The 20,994-nt window shown below is 41.8% G+C and overlaps 1 protein-coding gene across 13 annotated transcripts in view; it reads right to left on the bottom strand.

Annotated features, from left to right (window-relative positions):
• Positions 1–5,610, bottom strand: part of CHRM2 (cholinergic receptor muscarinic 2) — a 148,673-nt gene extending 143,063 nt beyond the window's left edge. For 12 of the 13 annotated variants that reach the window (XR_013938601.1, XM_080552984.1, XM_080552976.1 and 9 more), the window contains exon 1: positions 3,269–5,610. The gene's annotated coding sequence lies outside the window, so the exon portion shown is untranslated. The remainder of the gene's footprint in view (positions 1–3,268) is intronic. The other variant, XM_080552981.1, reaches the window with a different exon arrangement.
• Positions 5,611–20,994: the final 15,384 nt, after the last annotated feature.

The raw sequence follows: 20,994 nt of genomic DNA on the forward strand, positions 1-20,994 counted from the left end.
CATTTTCACAAGTGAGTAATCCTTTTCTGTGCCTTCAAATCTCTGAGAATTAGTTGCAAATTGCTGCAAGTTGTGAAACTCAGTCAGAAAAGTCCAAAATTTGTGAATCAATGACTAGATATAGGCTCTAATTACTTCCTACCAGTTCCTCTATAGTTTAACCCCTGTCATGGAACTTTAAGTGTTAGGCTGTGTGTGACCGAACCAGGATCAGCTGAACCCCAACATGCCTTCTTTTGCAGGTTGGGATTTAGAATAGGGAAGAGAAGGCTGGAAACAGACACTAGATGGAATGTTCTTACCTCATACCACTCGTTTCTTTCTGCCCCCTCTAATTTTCTATCAAGCCTTGCATCCCCTGTGCCCGTGGATGGTCTCCCTCGCCTGCCTCTGGCACTAGAGGGCGTGGAGATCTGGGCTTTGGGACAGAAATCCAACTCTCTGCAGGCCCATACTTTACCTTAAATTGAACTCAACATTCAAAGAGGTTTTGATTTCACAGAAGGGGAATCTGCTTCATTATTACTAGTTTGTCTGCCTTTCCCATGCTGCATTGCTATGGAAACGGGACCAGAATATAAGTCTTTTGCATGTAGGTCATGATATTACTGGAGAAGAGTAATCCTGGGTGAATGGGTGAGTGGGTTACAGGAGCAAAATGGGGCAGAGTAAACATCTGGGACTACATCGACAACAGTAGGGGAGTTCATAGTAGATCTCCTGAGAAGACTATTGAATTAGACACATAATGGGTGAAAGATCCAAGCATGTGAAGCAACTGAGAGACAGAAAACACACACAGGGACTCAGTCCAGAGGTGGAAAACAAAATGACAGAGGGACATGGGACTGAACATGCAGGCAAAATAATGCTTTTTTTCATAGATATATTTATTCAGTGGTGGCCATGGTTTCTCCCTTCTTTCGTCTTGATCTCCCTCCCAGGCAGTGGCATGGCACAGCACTGCTTCCACCACCTCCACCTCCCCAGGACACTGCTGACCACGGGTGGTCCAGATCTCCCCCGGCTCTGGCCAGGTGCAGAGTTACAATCATTTGGGTATGAGTTATCACTTAAGATTTTGGTTTTAGGTAGAAAACTGTGACTTCTCCTTTTTATTATTTTGCCCTCCCTCCAAAACAACTGCAGTGGGCCAAGCCCAGACCCACTTCCGATATACTGAGCTTCTTTCCCAGGTGGACTGCAATGCAAAAATCATGGAGTGACTTAGTCCAGGGCAGAGAGAGCACCTCAGCAGGGCACATGCTTGCCAAATCAGTGAGCCCACGGCACATCTTCTTGTTCTCCTGAAGCAAAAGCAAACAAGGCTGCTTTTGCAATCCAGAGGTCCTGCAAAGGGGAAGCTCGACCAAAGTTATAATCAAAAAGAGCCTAAAGGAGAGAGAGCATACTCTGTGCAGCATAACACAGTTTATAGACGAGTCATCGAAAGCGTCTGGTGTCATAAACTGTATAATTGAGGCTGGCACGTATTTAGACAGGAGCTGAGATTGCAGGCAATGCAATACCATAAAAGCAGACAGTGTGCCTACTTCTGATCTCCCCTATTAACCTTCCTCATTGTTGGTCTTTTTTTTTTTTTTTTTTGACCGCAAAAGCATGCTGTCAAGAAGAGGTTGGCCCTTCTCCTTTATTCCCTTATGCAAAGTGAAGATCTTTTTCAAATGAAGGGGCAACCAACACGTGAAAGCACACTCGTTGACACATAAGTGGGGAGACAAGCTATTCTGGCTAAATTCTCCTTTCTCTAAAGGAACTATAGCACATGAAAAAAGTAGGATAAAAAATAGGTCTTACAGGGTGGGGGCAGAGTCCTTCCTCCTTTCTCCACTGAAGGGGTGGAGGACTCGCCCCGAGGCCCGTGAGAAGGAGCTACAAGCCCGGCGGCTCCCGCGGGCCCCCCGGGTCCCTGGCAGCGTCTCCACGAAGCTGACAGCAGGGCCGTGCTACGGGGAGAGAAGGCGCCCACTGGGAGCAGCTCGCCGGCGGGGCAGGGCCCTTTGCAGCAGCCGGGAAAGCACTTTGCGCCCTCAGAGCCTCCGAAATGGCTGGACTTGGACGGGGAGACCAGGACGCCGGCGCCCCGGAGCCGATTCTGGGAGGATTTTTTTTTTCCTCCCTCTGCCTGAGCTGAGCTCCCTCTCGAGGCTCGCTCCTTCTGGCCACCAGCACCCACTCGAAGCCGGAGGCTCGGAAAAGGAGCCGGGAGGCACGGCCGGGACCGGCTCAGCCCTGCCAGCTGTTCAACCGGGCCGGGGGAGCGGGGCGAGAAGGATCCGACCCTGGCATCCTCCCCGCCTCCCCCGGCCCCACCGGCCACTGGACCCCAGGGGCACCGAATCAGGGAAGCGGGGTCGGAACCGGGGAACCCTCGTACCTTCCCCGCCTCCGGGGCCGTCCGAGCCCGTGCTCCCCCTCCCCGAAGCAGGAACAGAGACTTGAGGCCGCGCAGATGGGCGCTAAGCCCGGGCAGGCGCACGCTCCCCGGGAGGGATGCTGGGGGCGAGGGACCGCGCTGACACGGCGGAAGTCCCCTTCCCTTACAGCCCGCATCCCGCATGGCCCCCGGCAGCGCAGGGATGCCCCGGCTCCGGCTCTGCCCTCCCACCCGCCCGCCAGCCCGCTCCGAGGGAAGGCTCGGCTCCCTGGGCACGGCTCCGCTCCGGGCGCCCGGAGACATTTTGCAGGAGTCGCCAAAAAACATGTCACATAGGGATTTGGGAAGGGGAGCCCAGGAGATGTCTCTGTGTCAGAATGCAGCATTTACATATAAAGCCCTTGGACAGCGCTTGGAAAATGTGAAGATCTCTCTAAATCAGGTTACTGCGTCTCTCCTTCCCCGCCATACCATGCTCTATACCATGCCTGCCTCGATTCCGGGATAAGTATCGCAACTGTAACTCAACAGAGGAAGGCTCTTTGCCTTCTCTCTTCTCGCTGCCACCCCCAGGTGACCCGCACCGTGATGGACCCTTTCAGCAAAAGTTTCTCCGCGTTTTGTTATGTTCCTTCTATCAGGAAGCAAAACGTAAGCTCCTTTCTTGGACATTATTTTCTTGGCGGGAGCTTTCCTCTGACAGCAGCAGATGAAATCGTAGATGCGGTGAAGAAAGGGAGGAGGGTAGAGGACGAGAAAGAAAAGGGGGGGGGGGGAGACTGAAAAAAAAAAAAAAGATGGAAAGAACAAGAAAAAGGAAGGAAAAAAAAAAAAAGAGGAAGCGTCAATAAAAAAGCAAAGCTTTCCTACCTGTGTTCCAATCACCAGAAGTTGTATCCCATCCCGCTCCAAGCGGCTCTTTGCAAGCGGCGGCTGCGGAGTGGCCCCGGCTCTGGCGGCGGAGGCATGCGGGCTGCGCTCACCAGAGCCCGGAGGCAGCCGCTTTATCTTTCTCTTTCATATCTTCCAAGAGGAGGGAGGCGGGCTGGGGTGGGGGAAAGACGGATTACTTGGTGCTGTGATAATGAGGGGAAAGAATAACAGTTGGAAAGCTTTAAACGAGAGGTGGCATTGTCCGGGTTGGTGGAGTTTTTGTCGCTCCCTCGCTCGCTCTCTCCCTCCCACACGCCCAGGCACACACATATACACTAACACCCTCCGTGGCACCGGCCCCTGGGAGTCTCTGCTTCAGCTCAGCCAAGTTGAACTTTCAAATATATATATATACACACACGTATATATGCATATATATACGTAGAGCAACACTAAACCTAGCTTAACGGCTTCGGCAAACCTGGAAAAATTACAAATAGTGGATGCTGGGACTCGTAAGTGAGCTGGTAATAATTCATACGTCCCCCAGCCCTCCTAAGGAAATGAGGACAAGCTGCCACCTTCATGGGGGTGGTGGCGAGGGAGGGGAACGGGGCGCCTAGGGGAGCATCTCGAGTGGATGTCCAGGCCGGGGGCTGCAGCTGCCGGTTTTGCTCGCTGCCCGCCGGTGCGTGGTGTGTGCGGGGAGGGAGGGGTGAGCGCGAGGTGGGCTCGATTAGCTGCAATGGGCAGGCAATTTCTGCAGAGAACATTTACAATTTTCTTTCAATATGACAGGATTAGTTGCTGTTGAAGGCTCTCCTCCAATAAGATCGGCACTGCTCTCTGATTTGGTGGCTTTGCTGAATAGAAATTACTGGTTCTTGTTATCTCTCAACACACTCTCCCCTCTTCCTCATAAGACACTCCCCTTGTCCTCATCAGAAGTCTTTATCTACAATTTGCACATCAGAACTGATTTTTTTTTTCGGTTACCTCTTCCACATCTTTCCCCGCAACGCTTTCTCAATTCCATGATAGCTGTAAGTCTCAAGCGATATATGGGAGCAGAAAGAGATACAGGTTTTACATTATTGCAGTTACCGGAGTCTCCCCTCACTGTGGAAAACACATTGCTACACTAAATCCAGTTTATTTTTTTAAACTGATTATCGTGCTTAAATATTCATGGGATGTTGCTCCCCCGGCACAATGATAAACGAATTAGAGGAAAGAGATACATTTTGCGAACAACAGTTAATTCTCCTTGGGTGTAAAGCATTCCCTTTTAATTAATAGTCATTAGGCTGAGAAGTATTTACTTTGCTTAAGGGAACTTGCCGGTTTTAATGGAAATAATCTAGATATAAAGATCTTTTGGTTTGCTTAGTCTTTGTTTTCAGCCCTTCTGGACTGGAATTGATTTGTGGTCCAGGGTGGTGCTTTGTCCCTTGGAGTCAGGGCTGCCAGGGTGGCAAACAGAATAGGGGTCTCAACTGATCTATTGTGTGAAGAATAATAGGGGAGAAGTGGAGAAAGAAGAGGAGAGAGAGAGACACTTTATGAAGGTGACCCCAGCTTCTGTCTGGGTGCTGCGTGCCCTGCCTTCCCCAGCCTAGCTTCCTTCATGAAGGGTCACCGGATCCACTGCCCAATCACTCCCTTTCTCTTCAAAAAAACCTTCACTTTGCAGAAGTTATTTCTTGGCCTGGGCTTCCCCCAGAGAGAAAAGCTGCCTACACTATTTGCATACATTCAGCTATTGTTCCTGGAAGGACCTCAACGGTGGTTTTACCCACGAGAGAGTGGTGTGCTTTCAGGGTAGCAGGACTCAGGGAGTAGTCTGTTGGGCCCTGGGGTGGGTATTTCTCCTGCCCTGGGTGGCAGGGTTAATTCATAGGCAAGGAGCTCTGAGTTTTGGAGGAACACATGTTTCAGTGTTACAGAAGTCTGTGTTTGTCTGCCTGAGAGAACTTTCAGAAGGTATAAATGTTGGATCACTTACAGCTCTTCAGGGACATCAGGGCAGCTGGCTCCTGCACCTATTTTTCTTATCTTTGCAGAATGTTTTGCCTGGACTTCACTGCTGTGGGGACACCTTAGATGAGATTTCTGCCAGGAAGGGAATCTGAAATTGTCACTGGGAGGTTTGAAGCAAGCCTCAGTCAGGCTGAGACCCTGTGGGACTGTTCCTTAGGGGCAGAGGATGGCCACCCACACAGCTCAGCCTCCCTTAAGCCTCCCACAGGCTGTCTCTGAGACCTTGGCACTTGAATGAATATTTTAACATTCATTAAGCAGGATCATCATCAGCTTTAAAAGGGACAATGTCCGCCTCCTCATCCCCTTATTATTATTATTATTGTTATTATTATTATTATTGTTCTTATTATTTTTCCCTCCCAGAGACGTTGCTGGTGTTTGACTGAGCACGTTGATTCCCGGAGTTTTAATTAGAGCTCAATAACAGCCTGCACGGGTCAGCCCCTCCCAGAGCGAGGAGAAGGGAGGGGGTGACAGCACACGGTGGCAGCACAAGCACCCTGGCAGCACACAGCGCCCTTTGGGACTGTCCCTCCCTTCGTCGCAGGGAAGGGGCACAAGGCTCGGCACTGCCCGCTTCCAGCACCTCGCCGCTTCCCACGGCCGCAGGGCAGGCGGGAGGTAGCTCCGGGATGGGGATGGGGCAGGGGATGGGGATGGGGCCAGGCACGGCTCTACCCAGCTGCAGGGGGCTCTCCAGTGCCACGCTGCTCAGAGTCGTGCGGGCTCTCGTCTGCGGAGTGGGAGGGCTTCATCCGTCGCTGCAAGCGTCTTCCACGCCGGGGAGCATCTCCCTTCCCCGTACGCATGCCCTCAACCCCCATCCGCCAAAATCACCCATGGAAATCAAAGGCCGGTGCTGAAAACCTTGCCATGTGCCGCCCCCTCCCTTGCCTCGTCTGCAGCCCTCCTGGGGAGAATGGAAATTTCAGTCACCCCCCCCGGAGAAGCGTGGTGTGCGCCGGGCTGCCTCCCTGAGCCCCCGGAGCTCATAATCTCAGCAGCTACATCTTGATGGCACCCGGTGACTCCGTGGTAGGCAGCGCCTTTTAAGTTTGACAGAGCATCTGTTATTACCGGCTCTTCTTTTTAGAGCACTGAGCGTTAGCCACACCTCCTAAGGGAGAAAAAAATGCTGCTCCTAAGCTTAAAGCGTTTAAAACGCACATCCCACCCCGCTCATGCGAGTCTTTTACAGTGTACTAAAGAGCTGTAGAGATAAATCCATCGGAAAATCACTGAGCAAAGCGCTTAGCCCTTCGCTTTCAGAGAAAAAGGAAAGTGCATGAGGAAGCGAGTATTTGCTAATGATGATCTTCCCCTTTCGCTGAGGGACCGAGAGACACTGCTGGGGAGGGGAAGCAAAGACAGCAACTTTCAGCAAAGAGATTTCCAAAAGAAATTGCTTCCGTATCCAGTGATGCCAAGGGATCTCTAGTGAGACTTCGCTGTGGGCCATGTCCCTGCCTTTAGCTCCACTTGTCGCAGAGGGCCCCTTCCCCAGGTGCAGAGCTGCCTCGTTGGGGTGAGCTTAGGAGAACAAGCCCCAAGGGTGTTACAGCTTGGGTGGGTGAGGGGCAGGCAGGATGGGTGTCCCTGGGGACCACCGGCACAGTGATACTTTCTATTATACTCAGGGGGTGTGGTACATCTTCTGTATACTTGGGGACCAAAGAGACATCTTCAAAGCATCAAGGTTCCCTCAAGAGCCAGGGATGCTCCCAGAGGGCTGGGGACAAAGTGTCCGAGGCAAATCCCAGGGGAAAGGAGCAGCTCCGAGAGCACAGCAACAGGCCACAACAACCCTTTTCTTTCTGCTCCTCTAGGCAAGCAGTCACTGTCACATTTATTCGGGGAACCATTTCCTTGGAGTTTTTGCCAACAGTTTCAGGCCGATGGGACTGGGAAGAACAAGGAGAAGCCCTAATCTCTCCATGAAAGAAGAGATGCCTGAAAGCGGGGACTTGACTCAAGGTGGCAAAAGGCCCAAAGCGAGAGCAGAAGAGAATGGCAGTCACCCAGCAGGGACCAAGGCTGCTACCCCTGACCCCTCCTGGGCACCCCAGTGTCAGCAGCACTCACCACGAGTCGTCATGCTCTTCTGCTGCTATTTAGCCCTCTATGGAGCTTCCACACTCATTTGCTTCCAGTGTTGTAACAGACAGCTGATTTGAATGGTTTTGCACACGGGCGAGGCAGGCATAGGACAGGTGATGAACAAATGCTGGGGAGAATGAGACAACAGCCCAGCAAATAATCATAACAGTGTGGACCACAAAGCAAGAAGAAAAGAAGTAACAAGCCCAAACTGAGGCAACAGCAAGCCAGGCTGCATGCAAATAAATCACCAATAGACGCTTACCCGCAGAAATTAAATGAGTTAAACAAACTGATAGTCAACCCTTTAACAGTAAAGGGCATGTAATCACTTAACTGTGTCCAAAGCAGTGCGTCCATAGGAGTATTATAAAACACAGTTAGGATCTGCCAGGGGAAGGCACTGAAACATTGACATATCGCAGCTTCCAGCTCACTAGTGCTGGGGAGGTAAGAGCATCCTTGTTTCTCCTTCCCAGGAGAAACCTCTGGGCCCTTCAACACAGCTAGGAAGGAAGTGTGTTGTTTTCACAGTCGAGCAACATCAATTACTGACTTACTAACAAAAAAGCATCAAGGTCTTATTTCACTTTTCTCTGCACAATGATGGTGTTCTCTGAGCCCCTTTGAGTCTGAAAGCCTGACATACTAGGAATTATTTAGAACAGACCACACTGATGAAATTGAAATTCCCTGCGGGTTGAGACGAGGGTCAGAGTCAAATTTTCAAAGCCAAACTGATTCCCTCTCATGCAGGGCTAGTAGGTGGCAAACTGGAAAATCAAATCTACTGCTTTATTAAAGTTAAACACAGTATCTGGAAGAACATCCCGTTAGGCATAATAAAGCTGACAGGGCATATTTTAAAGTAAACATGCAAGTAATTTGTCTACTAATAAGACCCTAGAAATTGCAGATCTGCACTTTTGTGTGTAGGAATAAATGTTATTTGCAAATGTTTCAGAATTCCAGGTGAGTGAGTAAGCTTATAGCTGGGCAGATCTGAAATCTGTTTCAGAACAATCTGCAAAATGTGTTTGCTGCTAATCTTTCTCATTTTTGTTCAGTCCTGGAAAGACAACTACTGAAAATGAAGAGAGTATGTTCACAGCTGTCAGAAATACTTCTGAGTACTGACAGACATGTCGAAGGAGAAAACAGACAAGAAGGAAGTACATGAAAGTATATGACCTCAATTTATGTGATATGGGAGTTAAATAATATTAAAAAGGAGGCAAGCAGTCGTACAATTATGTTTATAACAAGATATGCTTCATAGCTGTGGCACAAGACTCTTAAAAGGCCAAGAGTTAAATGAAATCCTCTCCAAAGTGTGTGCATGTGTGTGGGGAGGTGGGTAGGGGAGTATCAACAGCATAAAAGTTTTCCTTGACCTTAAACATAAAAGAACAGAACGTACTTGAACCGAACCTCAGGGCTTTTTAGCTTGAATTGTCTCTGATTGGGAAAAAAAAAAAAATAAAAAAATCCTGCACCAGGCAGAGCTGCAGGAGTCGTCCGAGGAGCACGGAGCCGCCTCCTGCAGCACCTTGGAGAGCGGCCGGCATGCAGCGAGAGGTGTCTGTGTGTTTATGTCTGTGTGTCTGTGTGTCCGTGTGTCTGTGTGCCTGTGTGTCTGTGTGCACACACACACCCCTATGTACATATGGCTGTTACTTGTGTACGTTTGCAGCTATTTAGGTAAATGCAAACCAGCAATCAACCGCACATCTGGAGTGTTGTTCTTTGAGGTCACGTCTGCTGTTTTTAGTGCTGTATCCCTTGGAAGATGACTGCTTGCAGCAAGCTGGAGAGGGCTGCTTCCATGCATTGCATATACCCATTAGCTGTAACCAGTGGCTTGAAATGAGGAAAATTTCACTGTGTTCTTTACAAGTGCTAGGGAAGACTGAAAATACGCCGAAGAACTCAATAATCTGAACCTTGGGACTAATAGTTCCTTTCAGTCCAGGCTTCAAGTCAGTAGCTATGTAATTGCAAAAAATATCGGTGGAACTTTTCCGCACAGTCTCAGTCAGTAGAAACCTGTCCACTTCACTCACGTTATACACAGGGATAGAGTATGCTCGTAGGAAGGCAGGTGTCAGGCAGGCCACGCACTTTTTATTTTAATTAGCTAGGAAAAACCAAGGGGTATTTCAAATGGAAACTTTTATCAGGTAAGCTAGATCCTGCTAAAGTTATGTGTAGAACTCCGGGGACTCCTGAGAAGTGCTGAGGACTGCTGGGCCTGTGTAGAGTTTTAAAGAGTCACAGTTCTGTGGGAAATATTTACAAACAAATATTATTTGAGAAGAAACTCAAGAATTTGTCTTCACCAGGCATGAAGTTGAGGGCTCTGGTTGCCCCTTTAAGTACTTCAAGCCCAGAAACCAAGTCTCCTGCAGTGTAACTCTTTAGGTACTTCCCTTTTGTACTGGGACTCTGTCACAGAGCTTGTGCAAAATAGCTCTAGTGCTGATAGTACTTACCCAAACACACACAAAGAGTGAATGGCTGCTTGAAGTCCATCCAAAACCTATGAATCCTGAAACAGAATTGCTGAAACTTGAGTTTCCAAATATACATATATATATATATATAATATATATATATTATCACACTACTTCTGCAGGTAGCTCAAATCCATCCTGATAGAAAATACAAACAGGAAAATGAATGAAATTCTTCTGGGGTAGTGGGAATTGTAACTCACATATCCTAGGTTCACAAAGAGCATTTTGCCTTGAGATGTTCATTTTCTTTGGCTTTTTCCTCTTGAAACTGTTCTATTTTGTGCCTATTTTGTCACTTATTGGAGCAGTGACACTTATAGAAAACTTTAAACTTTATTGCCTGTTTAAATGGCTTAACTTCATGGTGGTCACATATACTCAGCTGGGATCAGAATTCAAACAATAATAATAATAAAATTTATTTTAAAAGCAGACTTAACAACAACCTTCTATTAATTATGTCAGATAACACCTTCTTCTTAGTGCCTGATGGGCTGTTGATTTGAATCAGAGTGAAAAGAATCCCATTTGTCATATGTGCTGGGGCAAATATGGTCAGGAACAATACCACACTGGCTTATACTTCTCCTTTCACCCACTGGTAGAGACACAAGTGACACACTCACCAAAGCCTTGAGAGATGGATGTGTCTCTCTAATGAAGCTCAAAATTGTCTATTTTGTTCTCCCATGCAGAAGGGCTTACTGGCTCAGATGAAGCTCTGTGTTGTTGTGGATGCTCTACTTTCAGTACCCAAACTGGTATCTTCTCAGTCACTGTAGAGCATTGTGTGGTGTGCCAGATCTGAAAGAGTCAGCCTGGAAATTTCTGCATCACAGTCCACCACCCTCTGTAGATGTGACCTTAGAAATAGATCTTTTACTTGTTTCCTTTACTCTTCAGAATGAGTTCCACGTTTGTTGTCTCTACAATTTTCACTTCTTTTCCTTTACAGCTGAGATTTCTTTAGAAATCTTTGGTGCTGTTCAGACTCACAGAGCTAAGGAAGTAAAAAAATCCCAATCTGTAGACTGGCAATAATAGCAGTCTTTCTCCAACAATGACAAGAATCAGGTGTTTCTATAGAAAGAGTAAAGTATTATCTACCATAAGTGAGAGATAACCTGCTTCCTCTATGAAGTCTCCTAATCATAGGAGTTTAGAGATGCATAAGTTCTCCTGCACATTTTTTGTAGTATTTTCTACTTCTTATTTTAGCATTAGCTACTGTAGCTTAGAATATTGCAAATACGTCTAGAAATGCCCTGTTCTTCTCTGCACTTTGTGAAGTTTTCAATCTCAAGGTCATCCTTGACTTGAGACCTACTGTGTAATTATATGTTCTACAGTTCAATTAACTTTGTGAAAAATGTATTTTCTGTTATCAGTTTTGAAGCTGATACCCTTTAATTCAACTGATGGCTCCCACTATGTTTTTTGTATCTCAAGTGGCAAGAAAAACAATTTCCCATCTACATATTGGGATTATTAATTGGATCTTTTCTTTATTTGTATTCTTTCCTATACATGTTCTCTCAGGATAAGGACTCATTTTTTTCTCCTCTTTTTCTTTTTTTCTTTTTTCTTTTTTTTCTTTTTCTTTTTCTTTTTCCTTTTTCTTTTTTCTTTTTCTTTTTCTTTTTCTTTTTCTCTTTTCTCTTTTTCTTTTTCTTTTTCTTTTTCTTTTTCTTTTCTTTTTTTCTTTTTCTTTTTCTTTTTCTTTTTTCTTTTTCTTTTTCTTTTTCTTTTTCTTTTTCTTTTCTTTTTCTTTTTCTTTTTCTTTTTTCTTTTTCTTTTTCTTTTTCTTTTTCTTTTTTCTTTTTCTTTTTTCTTTTTCTTTTTCTTTTCTTTCTTTTTTCTTTTTTCTTTTTCCTTTTTCTTTTTCTTTTTCTTTTTCTTTTTCTTTTTCCTTTTCTTTTCTTTTTCTTTTTCTTTTCTTTTTCTTTTTTCTTTTTCTTTTTCTTTTTCTTTTTCTTTCTTTTTCTTCTTTTCTTTTTTTCTTTTTCTTTTTCTTTTTCTTTTTTCTTTTTTTCTTTTTCTTTTTCTTTTTTTTCTTTTTTCTTTTTCTTTTTCTTTTTTTTTCTTTTTTCTTTTTCTTTTTTCTTTTTCTTTTTCTTCTTTTTCTTTTTTCTTTTTCTTTTCTTTTTCTTTTTCTTTTTCTTTTTCTTTTTTCTTTTTCTTTTTCTTTTTCTTTTTCTTTTTCTTTTTCTTTTTCTTTTTCTCTTTTCTTTTTCTTTCTTTTTCTTTTCTTTTTCTTTCTCTTTCTCTTTCTCTTTCTCTTTCTCTTTCTCTTTCTCTTTCTCTTTCTCTTTCTCTTTCTCTTTCTCTTTCTCTTTCTCTTTCTCTTTCTCTTTCTCTTTCTCTTTCTCTTTCTCTTTCTCTTTCTTTTTTCTTTTTCTTTTTCTTTTTCTTTTTCTTTTTCTTTTCTTTTTCTTTTTCTTTTTCTTTTTCTTTTTCTTTTTCTTTTTTCTTTTTCTTTTTCTTTTTCTTTTTCTTTCTCTTTTTCTTTCTCTTTCTCTTTTTCTTTTTCTTTTTCTTTTTCTTTTTTTTTCTTTTTCTTTTTTTTCTTTTTCTTTTTCTTTTTCTCTCCCTCTGTTCCACTGATGGTCTCTGTTGTGTTTTTGTTGTTGTTGTTTTCTCCACACTTCATGGCAATTATTTTCCCCTCTCTGATCCTCCTCTATTATCTTTCTTGAGGCAAAGTTATTTTATAGCTTGCATAATTCCAGATGAAACCACACCAGTCAGATAGATCGTCTGTATAATGTTCTAATATGATTACCTTATATTATTTCATAAATCAGTGTAAACCTTTTTGTTTAAGATCCCTCTGCCTTATTTGTTTTGCTGAACACTGAGTACATCTTTGCTAACCTGCCTGGAATTATATCCATGTCATTGGTATGTTTAACTGAAAAACTTCAGCAAATTATATTAACATATATTTTTTCTCTTCCCAAGCTTCTACTTCTTTGTATTTATCATCATTGAACTTCATTCATTGTGCTGTTGTTCAGCCACCAAGTTTATTAAATGTATTCATCTTTTTACTTTTACTTTTACTTTTGCTTCCAGTCCAACAGAAAACACCTTCTCAATTCACTGAACTACTCTTTGAGTCTCCTTTGTCAGAATTAATATGTAAACACTTTTATTACTAATGGTTAAGTGCTACATTCTAACTCTCATTTCCTTTACTGTAGCATATTATTCCTCTCTTATCTGCTTATTCTTTGAAAGAAAAATAAAACTCCACCAAAAGCAGTTATTCAGTCTTTCCCTTTTTCTTACTTCTAGCATCCGCAATGAAGTTGTACTAACTTACCTGCTGTATATCTGCAGATTCTCAATCTTTAATTTGAGAATCAAGATAACATTGGTAACTTACCATCACATATTCCACAACTCACTTCTTTGCTCTTAAATCCTGTGCAGTTTAAGAGTAGTCTTAATCTTAATCTTCTGTGCAGTTTTGAATTATAGTCAATAACACATCCCTATAAAATTTAAAAATCTTTTTTTTTTTTTTCATTTTCATTATTGTCACAGAAAGAACTTAAGTATTGTCCTAAGCATCCTGGAGAATTTAATTTTGCCCTTTATTGAAAACTGCATGCTACACATCAGGGGTGAATTATGCCTAAGAGACAAGACAATAAGACATTCTTTGTTTCCTTATAATGTTTTAGGCTATTTCCTGTCAATAAGACATGTTTAATAATGGCAAAATTAGTAAAAATAACAACAATTTCAAGTACAGTTTGAATCAGCAAACATAGAATATATAGACCTTCTGGCACTATTTGCATACTGTACTTCCTAAAATTACCTATTTTTGCATATCTGTGCAGCAAACCATTGGCTGAATTGTTTTTCATGGAAAGGAACAGACTCTTGAGTAGACATGACAATAGCTTTGTAGCTTAGTCTGGTATTAAATCAAGCATAAGCAGTCTCTCTAATATGCCTTTTAAATTAGGAGTAAGGTCTCAGCTGAAGTTCTATATTGCTGCAATGATTATTAAGAACAATGAATCATGTGTGGCCAAGTTCAACCAGCAAACCAAATGAGCTCTGGAGCACTCCAGAAATGTGTCATACAGGCATAATTTTAATATTGTTTGGTGACCCAGGAAGACTCTACATCACAATATATGGTAATCTTACACAGAAATGGAGACCTGGATCTGACAATGTCCCATTCCTGTATGAACCTTTAGAATGAGTAATAGCTAAAATCTACTTCTTTTCACACATTCTTTCACCTTCTAAGTTATCAGTGTGGGTTTCTGCTAGGTCAAAACAGTGTTTTTTCATCAAATTAGCTTTTCTACAAGCAATACTAAATTACCATAATTTTCACACTTCCTCACTGTACCACACACCTTTTAATGACTGAATAGCCTTTGCTGAGAACAATTCCTTCTTGCACCACTTGTAGACCCAACAAATAATATAGCAGAACTTTCTATAAGTCCTGTGGGGAGTAGAAAGTATACAGGTTTGTTTGTTTGTTTGTTTTCTCCACAGCTGATAGAAAGAACCTTTTTGACACTAATGACAATTTTATGTTGAAGTAAATCTAATGGTATTTAATAGTGGCTTACTGAATATTTGTGTCAGTGTTTTTCAGCACCTTTAAAAAAAAGTCACTACCTGATGTAAACTTAAGAAAGTATGCAGACTATTAATATTATACTCCTGATTTGTCTCTTCAGGGAACAATGAAACTTAGCCCCTTGAACTACCTAGCAGAGTGTGTTATTCCAAGTGATTGTATCTGTTTAATTTTTCATGACTGCTTCTGAAACATTATAGCTACCATTAGAGTTAAACCTATGCGCAGCAACTGACCCAAGAAAAAAGAATACTTTAATAAGTTTTGGGGGAGAGGTTTTTTCTCTCCTATTTCTAAATGAAAGACAATCCTAGGTCTGTGCATACTGATCACTTTTGTAACACCCAGGGAAGTTCTGTGATGATTCCCAATGGTCTAATCAGGATACCAGTTCAAGAAAACACTTAAGTGACTGCTCAATGTTCAGCACAAAATTGTCAATTTAAAGGTTAAGAGTTCTTCAGTTGCTCTCCTGGAAGGCATGTTTAATTCTGAACTGGACCTCAGGGACTAAAGAACAAGCTCAGGAGTCACGGTTATTGTTTTAATGAATCACTTAAGCTCCAGTCTTCAAAACATTACCTTCTACTGTATACCATAGGTATACAGTATCTAGGCTCCAAACATAAGACTTCTCTGTTGAACTGTTGAGTGTTTAAAATGAGTGTTACTGTCATGCAGTAGAGAATCAGGGCTTTTAGATTTCAAGTTAATTGTTAAAAAGCTGAAGCACTTACAAAATATAGACTACAACCTGTCTTGGCTTTGCTTTCTAATCTGTAAAATCACTACTGTACTTACCTCCCTCAGAGGACCATTATGAGATATTATTAATTAAAGTCTGTCAAGTAATACATGGAAAGGTACAAGTGGAAAAGGTGCTGCAGCAGAAATTATTAAGAAAGCAGCAACCAGGTAAATATCTATTTCATTTGATGTATGGGCTATTTGTTCGTCCTACTCTTGCCACTGATTCAACAGAGTTAAACTTTATATGCTTGAATATTCATGAAAGATTCAAGTTAGATTCAAGCACAATTAGCATGACACCTCTATGCTGGTATCTCATTGAATGAGGGTCCATGTACTGTACCAGTAACTAGAAAAATCAATAACGTAGTTTGGATTGTTCTTTAAATCAATGAAAAATAATCAGAAAATTTCCATAGTTTATTCTCTGTGAACTATGTATTTTTTTTTTCAAAATAGTTCTCTATATTAATGGATTTGTGAATATCAGCATGTTTTATAAACATATATATATATATACATTTCTCTGACAGTATTTTCCACTTATGGTCTATGCTGATCACAATTTTATGAAATGGAGATAAAAATTCCTAGACTATCTTTGTCATCAGAGCTAGAGGCCCATGACTGGGGAAGAAATGACTTTCCATCTGTAGTCACCGAAATTGTAAGGGAATAGTTGTATCAGCCCAACATTCATAAGTCCATGGGGCTTGATATGATTCAACGCAGAGTGCTGAAGGAGTTAATGGATGTTATAACTGAACCCTTCTCAAGAATTTACCAAAGGTCGTGGGAGTCTGAGGAGGTCCCTGCTGACTAGAATCTAGCTAATATTACACCCTTCCACAAAAAAGACATGAAAAATGTCCAGGAAACTATAGACCTGTTAGTCTAACCTCAGTCAGTGGAAAAGTTATAGAAAAGATTATCCTGAGGGTTACTGAAACTCACTTAAAGAACAAAGCTATTATCAGACATAGTCAACATGGGTTCATCAAGGGAAAGTCCTGCCATGGTAATTTAATCTCCTTCTATGATAAGGTCATCTGCTTGGTGGATGAAGAGAAAACAGTGGTTGCAATCTTTATGGATTTTAGTAAGGCTTTTGATATTGTCCTTTATAGTAATCTTCTGGACAAATTATCCAGCTGTGAGATAAACAGATTCACATTACGCTGGGTAATGAACTAGCTCAGAGGTAGAGCTCAAAGGGTTATAGTGAATGGGGCTACTTCTCACTATCAGATGGTCACTAGTGATGTTCCCCAGAGCTCAATTCTAGGGCCAGTCCTGTTCAGCATTTTCATCTATGATTTTGATGCAGGAGTGGAATGCCCCATCAGCAAGTTTGCTGATGATACTAAACTGGGAGGTGTTGTTGATTCCCTAGAGGGACGAGAGACCTTGAAGTAGGATCTAAACATGTTAGAATATTGGGCAATCATCAATGTCATGAAGATCAACAATGGAAAATGCTGGTTGCTGCACCTGGGATGGAGTATTGCCAGACACAGGTACATACTGGGAAATGAGTGGCTGCAGAACAGCTCTGCAGACAGGAATCTGGGGGTGCTAGCCAACAGCAGGCTCAATGTGAGCCAGCAGTGTATCCTGGCAGTCAAAAGGACAGGTTTGTGAGGTGCATTAAACATAGCATACCCAAAATATGTCAAAAGAGGTGATATTCTTGTTATATTTAGCATTGGTGCAGCCTCGTCTTGAATATTGCGTTCAGTTCTGGTTTCCATAATATACTTGAAAGATAAGATACTCAAAAAGATCCAGAGGGGGGCAACAGAGCTGGTAAAAGGGCTGGAAGACATGTCCTGTGAGAAGAGGCCAAGGACAGCAGGGTTTTCTAGCCTGGAGAAGAGAAGGCTAGAGGCATCCTCATTGCTCTCTACAACTTCCTGAGGAGGGGAAGTGAAGAATGAGGTATGGGTCTCGGTAACCAATAGGATGCAAAGGAATGGCACAAAGCTGTGACAGGAGAGGTTCACACTGGACATTAGGAAAAATTTCTTTACTGTAAGGGTGGTCAAACACTGGAATAGGCTTCCTAAAGAGGTGTTTGATGCCTCATGCCTGTCAGTGCTCAAGAGGCACTTGGACAATGCACTCATTAATATGCTTTGACTTTTGATTAGCTCTGAAGTGGTCAGGCAGTTGGACTACATGATCTCTGAAGGTCCCTTACAATGGAACTATTGTATTCTAAGTGATCTTTATATCAACCTCAGGATTTTATACACCTATTATTTGTACTAAGCCTAAAAAAAATATGCTGGAGAACCAAGACTAAAATCTCTTTCTTTCCAGACAGGTAAACATATGCAGAATAGGTAGAGCAGAAACTGTAATCCTAAACCAACTTGTGGGCCTCTGAAGGATAAACTGGCAGGTGTAATCCTGCAAAATAGACCAGTTTGAACCATATTTACTTGTAGACTGCATGGCCTTGAACCTGATACTTGGGCCTTTCTGTAGAAGTTTAAGGCCTGAAATTCACAGAAGATGTTTCAGTCATCGGGCAGATGTAGTAATTTTAATAAGAAACCATAGGAAGAATGACAGATTGAGCTCATTCTTTCTGGCAATTTACATATCACTAGATTAGGTTTCAGCCTCCGTGTATGTCTATGGGTATGGATTTGGGACTTTTGGCCGATCACTTTAGTTTCTGTCTAAACGGTCGGTAGCTAGACCAGGTGTAATGTCCACACTGGGATGAGGGACTGCTGAACTCCAGATACCTGCTGATGTATTTTATACCCTGGGCTCAGATCATCCAGACTTTGAGTAGGAGACCTGAGCTTTTTCAGTAGAAACAACTATGAGCTGGATCAATAGTTTCTGTGTTTGTATTTTTCTGTCTACCTTTGTTTGTTTGTTTTAAATAGAATTTCCTTGTTGATATTTTAAAATCTAGCAAAAATTAAGTTGTTATAAGACAGTGTTCATCGAAGATTGCTGTCATTGAAAAAAATAAAGTGTAGTACAGATTATTTTTCTCTTGGACAAAATAGGTAAATGACACTGAAGCCATCTGAGGACATGTTAACAGTCTGTGGCAGCTCATGGAAGAATGGCTACATAGGGAGTCACAGTTAGATGAATTCAGAAAGAACTAGGTAACATCCACGTGTGAGTCTGCTGTGGAAATTAGAGCTGTCCAGAGAATGGTAATTTCATTTAACACCTATCAGTGTTCCATGAATTATTTCTATTCTGCACTGGAAAAATGAGAAAAATGAAAAAAAGTTTCTTATTCTGAGAGCCTTGTGTCAAAACATCAACTTGTGATTCTAAAAAGTCAGCCATTCAGGAGGAAGAGGGAGGAAGGCTTTTCTCCCTAATCAATAGAGACCAGAAAGATTTAGGTTCTCAAAACCATCTGCAATGAAAACACGCACAAATAAATATATGGTTCAAAAAAAATTGGAAAAAAAAAGAAAACATATTCTGTACAGAATACTTCCATTGATTCGAAATAGTCGACTCTGGCTATTAAGACTAGGGACAGTAAAAATAAGGGAGAAGAACAGAACTATTTCAATAATTTTTAACGTGACAGACAGATATATATAATATATATATATATAAGATGTCTTCAGACAGATATATAAATATATACATATATATAAAAGTTAGATGTTTTAGTCCTACTTCAACAATTAAGAAGGTGACACTCAGAGTTAGTACTCTGATTCCACAGCAGGCAAAATAATTGATCAAGAAGTAGGTGCCAAATGGGATTTGTGTAATGAACATATGATCTGTGTAACCACAACACCTCTATGGAAGATAAATATTTGTCTTCACTAAATCATACAAATACTACCCGGTGCTTTGACCCCTCCATGGTATAATTAGTGTCATTACCACAAAATGAAAATGTATTATCTTTGTTTGTGACTCCAAGGATATGGGTAATTAATACCCCAGAAAAAGAAAGATCAAGAACAGTTGCTATTTTGATATAATTTGTTTTCAGGAGAAAGAAAATACTCATTAGCTTAAGATAAAAGTGAAGTGTGTTTGACCCTCCTTAATTTTACAGTGATCAGCTAACTGGCATCTTTTCAGCTACTTTGGTTCACAGAAAAAGTTAAATAATCTTATTATCTCTCCAGTTCCTCTCATGCTGCATGATGAACATGGATGTGGGATGTTTTATATCTGACATATTTTTTGTGGTCTGGACATTTATTCCCTTTTTGTCTGTTACAAGATTTATTCCACCTTTTCCCTCAACACAATGAATTTTCATGACCTCTTTGCTGAGTAGCACTTTTATCTGGACATCCTTTATTTAAGAAGCCACCATCCAGGATTTAAAGTCCTGTCCAATTAACCAAGTTAGCCAAAAGAATTTGCAGGTAGCATTGTTAGAGTCTCAAGCTCCTTGTGCCTCTCTGGATCTCTGAATGACCAGCCTCCTCTTTCTTCTGGGATAAAGATTCTCAAAAACAATCATGTTCAAGCATAGTTTCAAAGAACTATGCTAACATGAACTAATTTACCCTGCCTGAGTTAAATAATAGGCAGCTTGTATTTGCATCTCCACTATACTGGGCATAGAAACCAGTTAAGTAATATTTGCTCCTAATTTTAACCCATTAGGCCATACAACTTCTCAAAATAGCAACCACAGAATGACATTTGCTCTAAGAACCATTGTCAACAAGCAGACTGGTTCCACAGTTAGTGACTGTATTATATACCTGACCTTGCTAGTGCAGTGTGTACTGCTGTTTACTAAAGTTTACAACTGTTAGGCAGGCTACACAACCCTTACGCAGGAGCTACAAAGCAATTCAGCATCAAAACATCCACTACTAGTGCACTGAGAAAGGATATCGTTCCCACAAACATTTCTAAGAGAAAATGGTAATCCTGGAAACAACAGCACAGCACAGGGCAGCAATCACTTGAAGTGGTAAAGCATTCTGTGCTTCCATGCGAGTATTTGGGAGTAGAGGCAGAACTCATCACTGATTTCCAAAAGAGAGAACCTATTTATGAACATGTTCATACCTATCCAGTCTGTTCTTCCTATTGTATAATTACTGTTTATCTCACTGAGTTACATCCTTTTTAATAGGCAGTATCATTACAGTGGCTCACTCTCACATACAGTGAAAGACAGCAAGAAACAATCACCTGTTGTTTTTATTAAGATCAGCTCAGCTCTGAGAGAGCAGCAGAGGAGGTATTCTGATGTTCTCTGCCATATCTAGTCAAACTGTCATATGGAACATTTTTCCTGCATTGATATTTTTCTGTTTAACTATTATGGTCTGCTTTTTATATTACTAATGAAAATAACACTAATAACAGTAATAATACTAACATGCATGTCATCATCTGCAACTTCAGTAACAACATGCCCTTACAGATGAAGAAACCAACACCCTCCACTCTGAAACTCCAAGGAATTTATTTATTTTTATATCCTAGGGGACAGTAAATCTACTAATTAAGTGGGTAAATGGCATTGATTCAAGAACACAACTCTTTTTAAGAAAGAAAAAAACTATGAAAATCAACAGTCTACTTAGTCACGGTACATTCTAACCTTATTAAATTGCTATTGTTGTAAGAAGGACATGATAGACTTATGTATAGAACTAATTTGACAGAATGACTGAGAGATGTCCATCTCTAATGTGAGAAATTACTGGATCTTCCTGCCT

This window comes from Anser brachyrhynchus (assembly GCF_964034855.1).
Source record: "Anser brachyrhynchus genome assembly, chromosome: 1".
Classification (NCBI taxonomy): Eukaryota; Metazoa; Chordata; class Aves; order Anseriformes; family Anatidae; genus Anser; species Anser brachyrhynchus.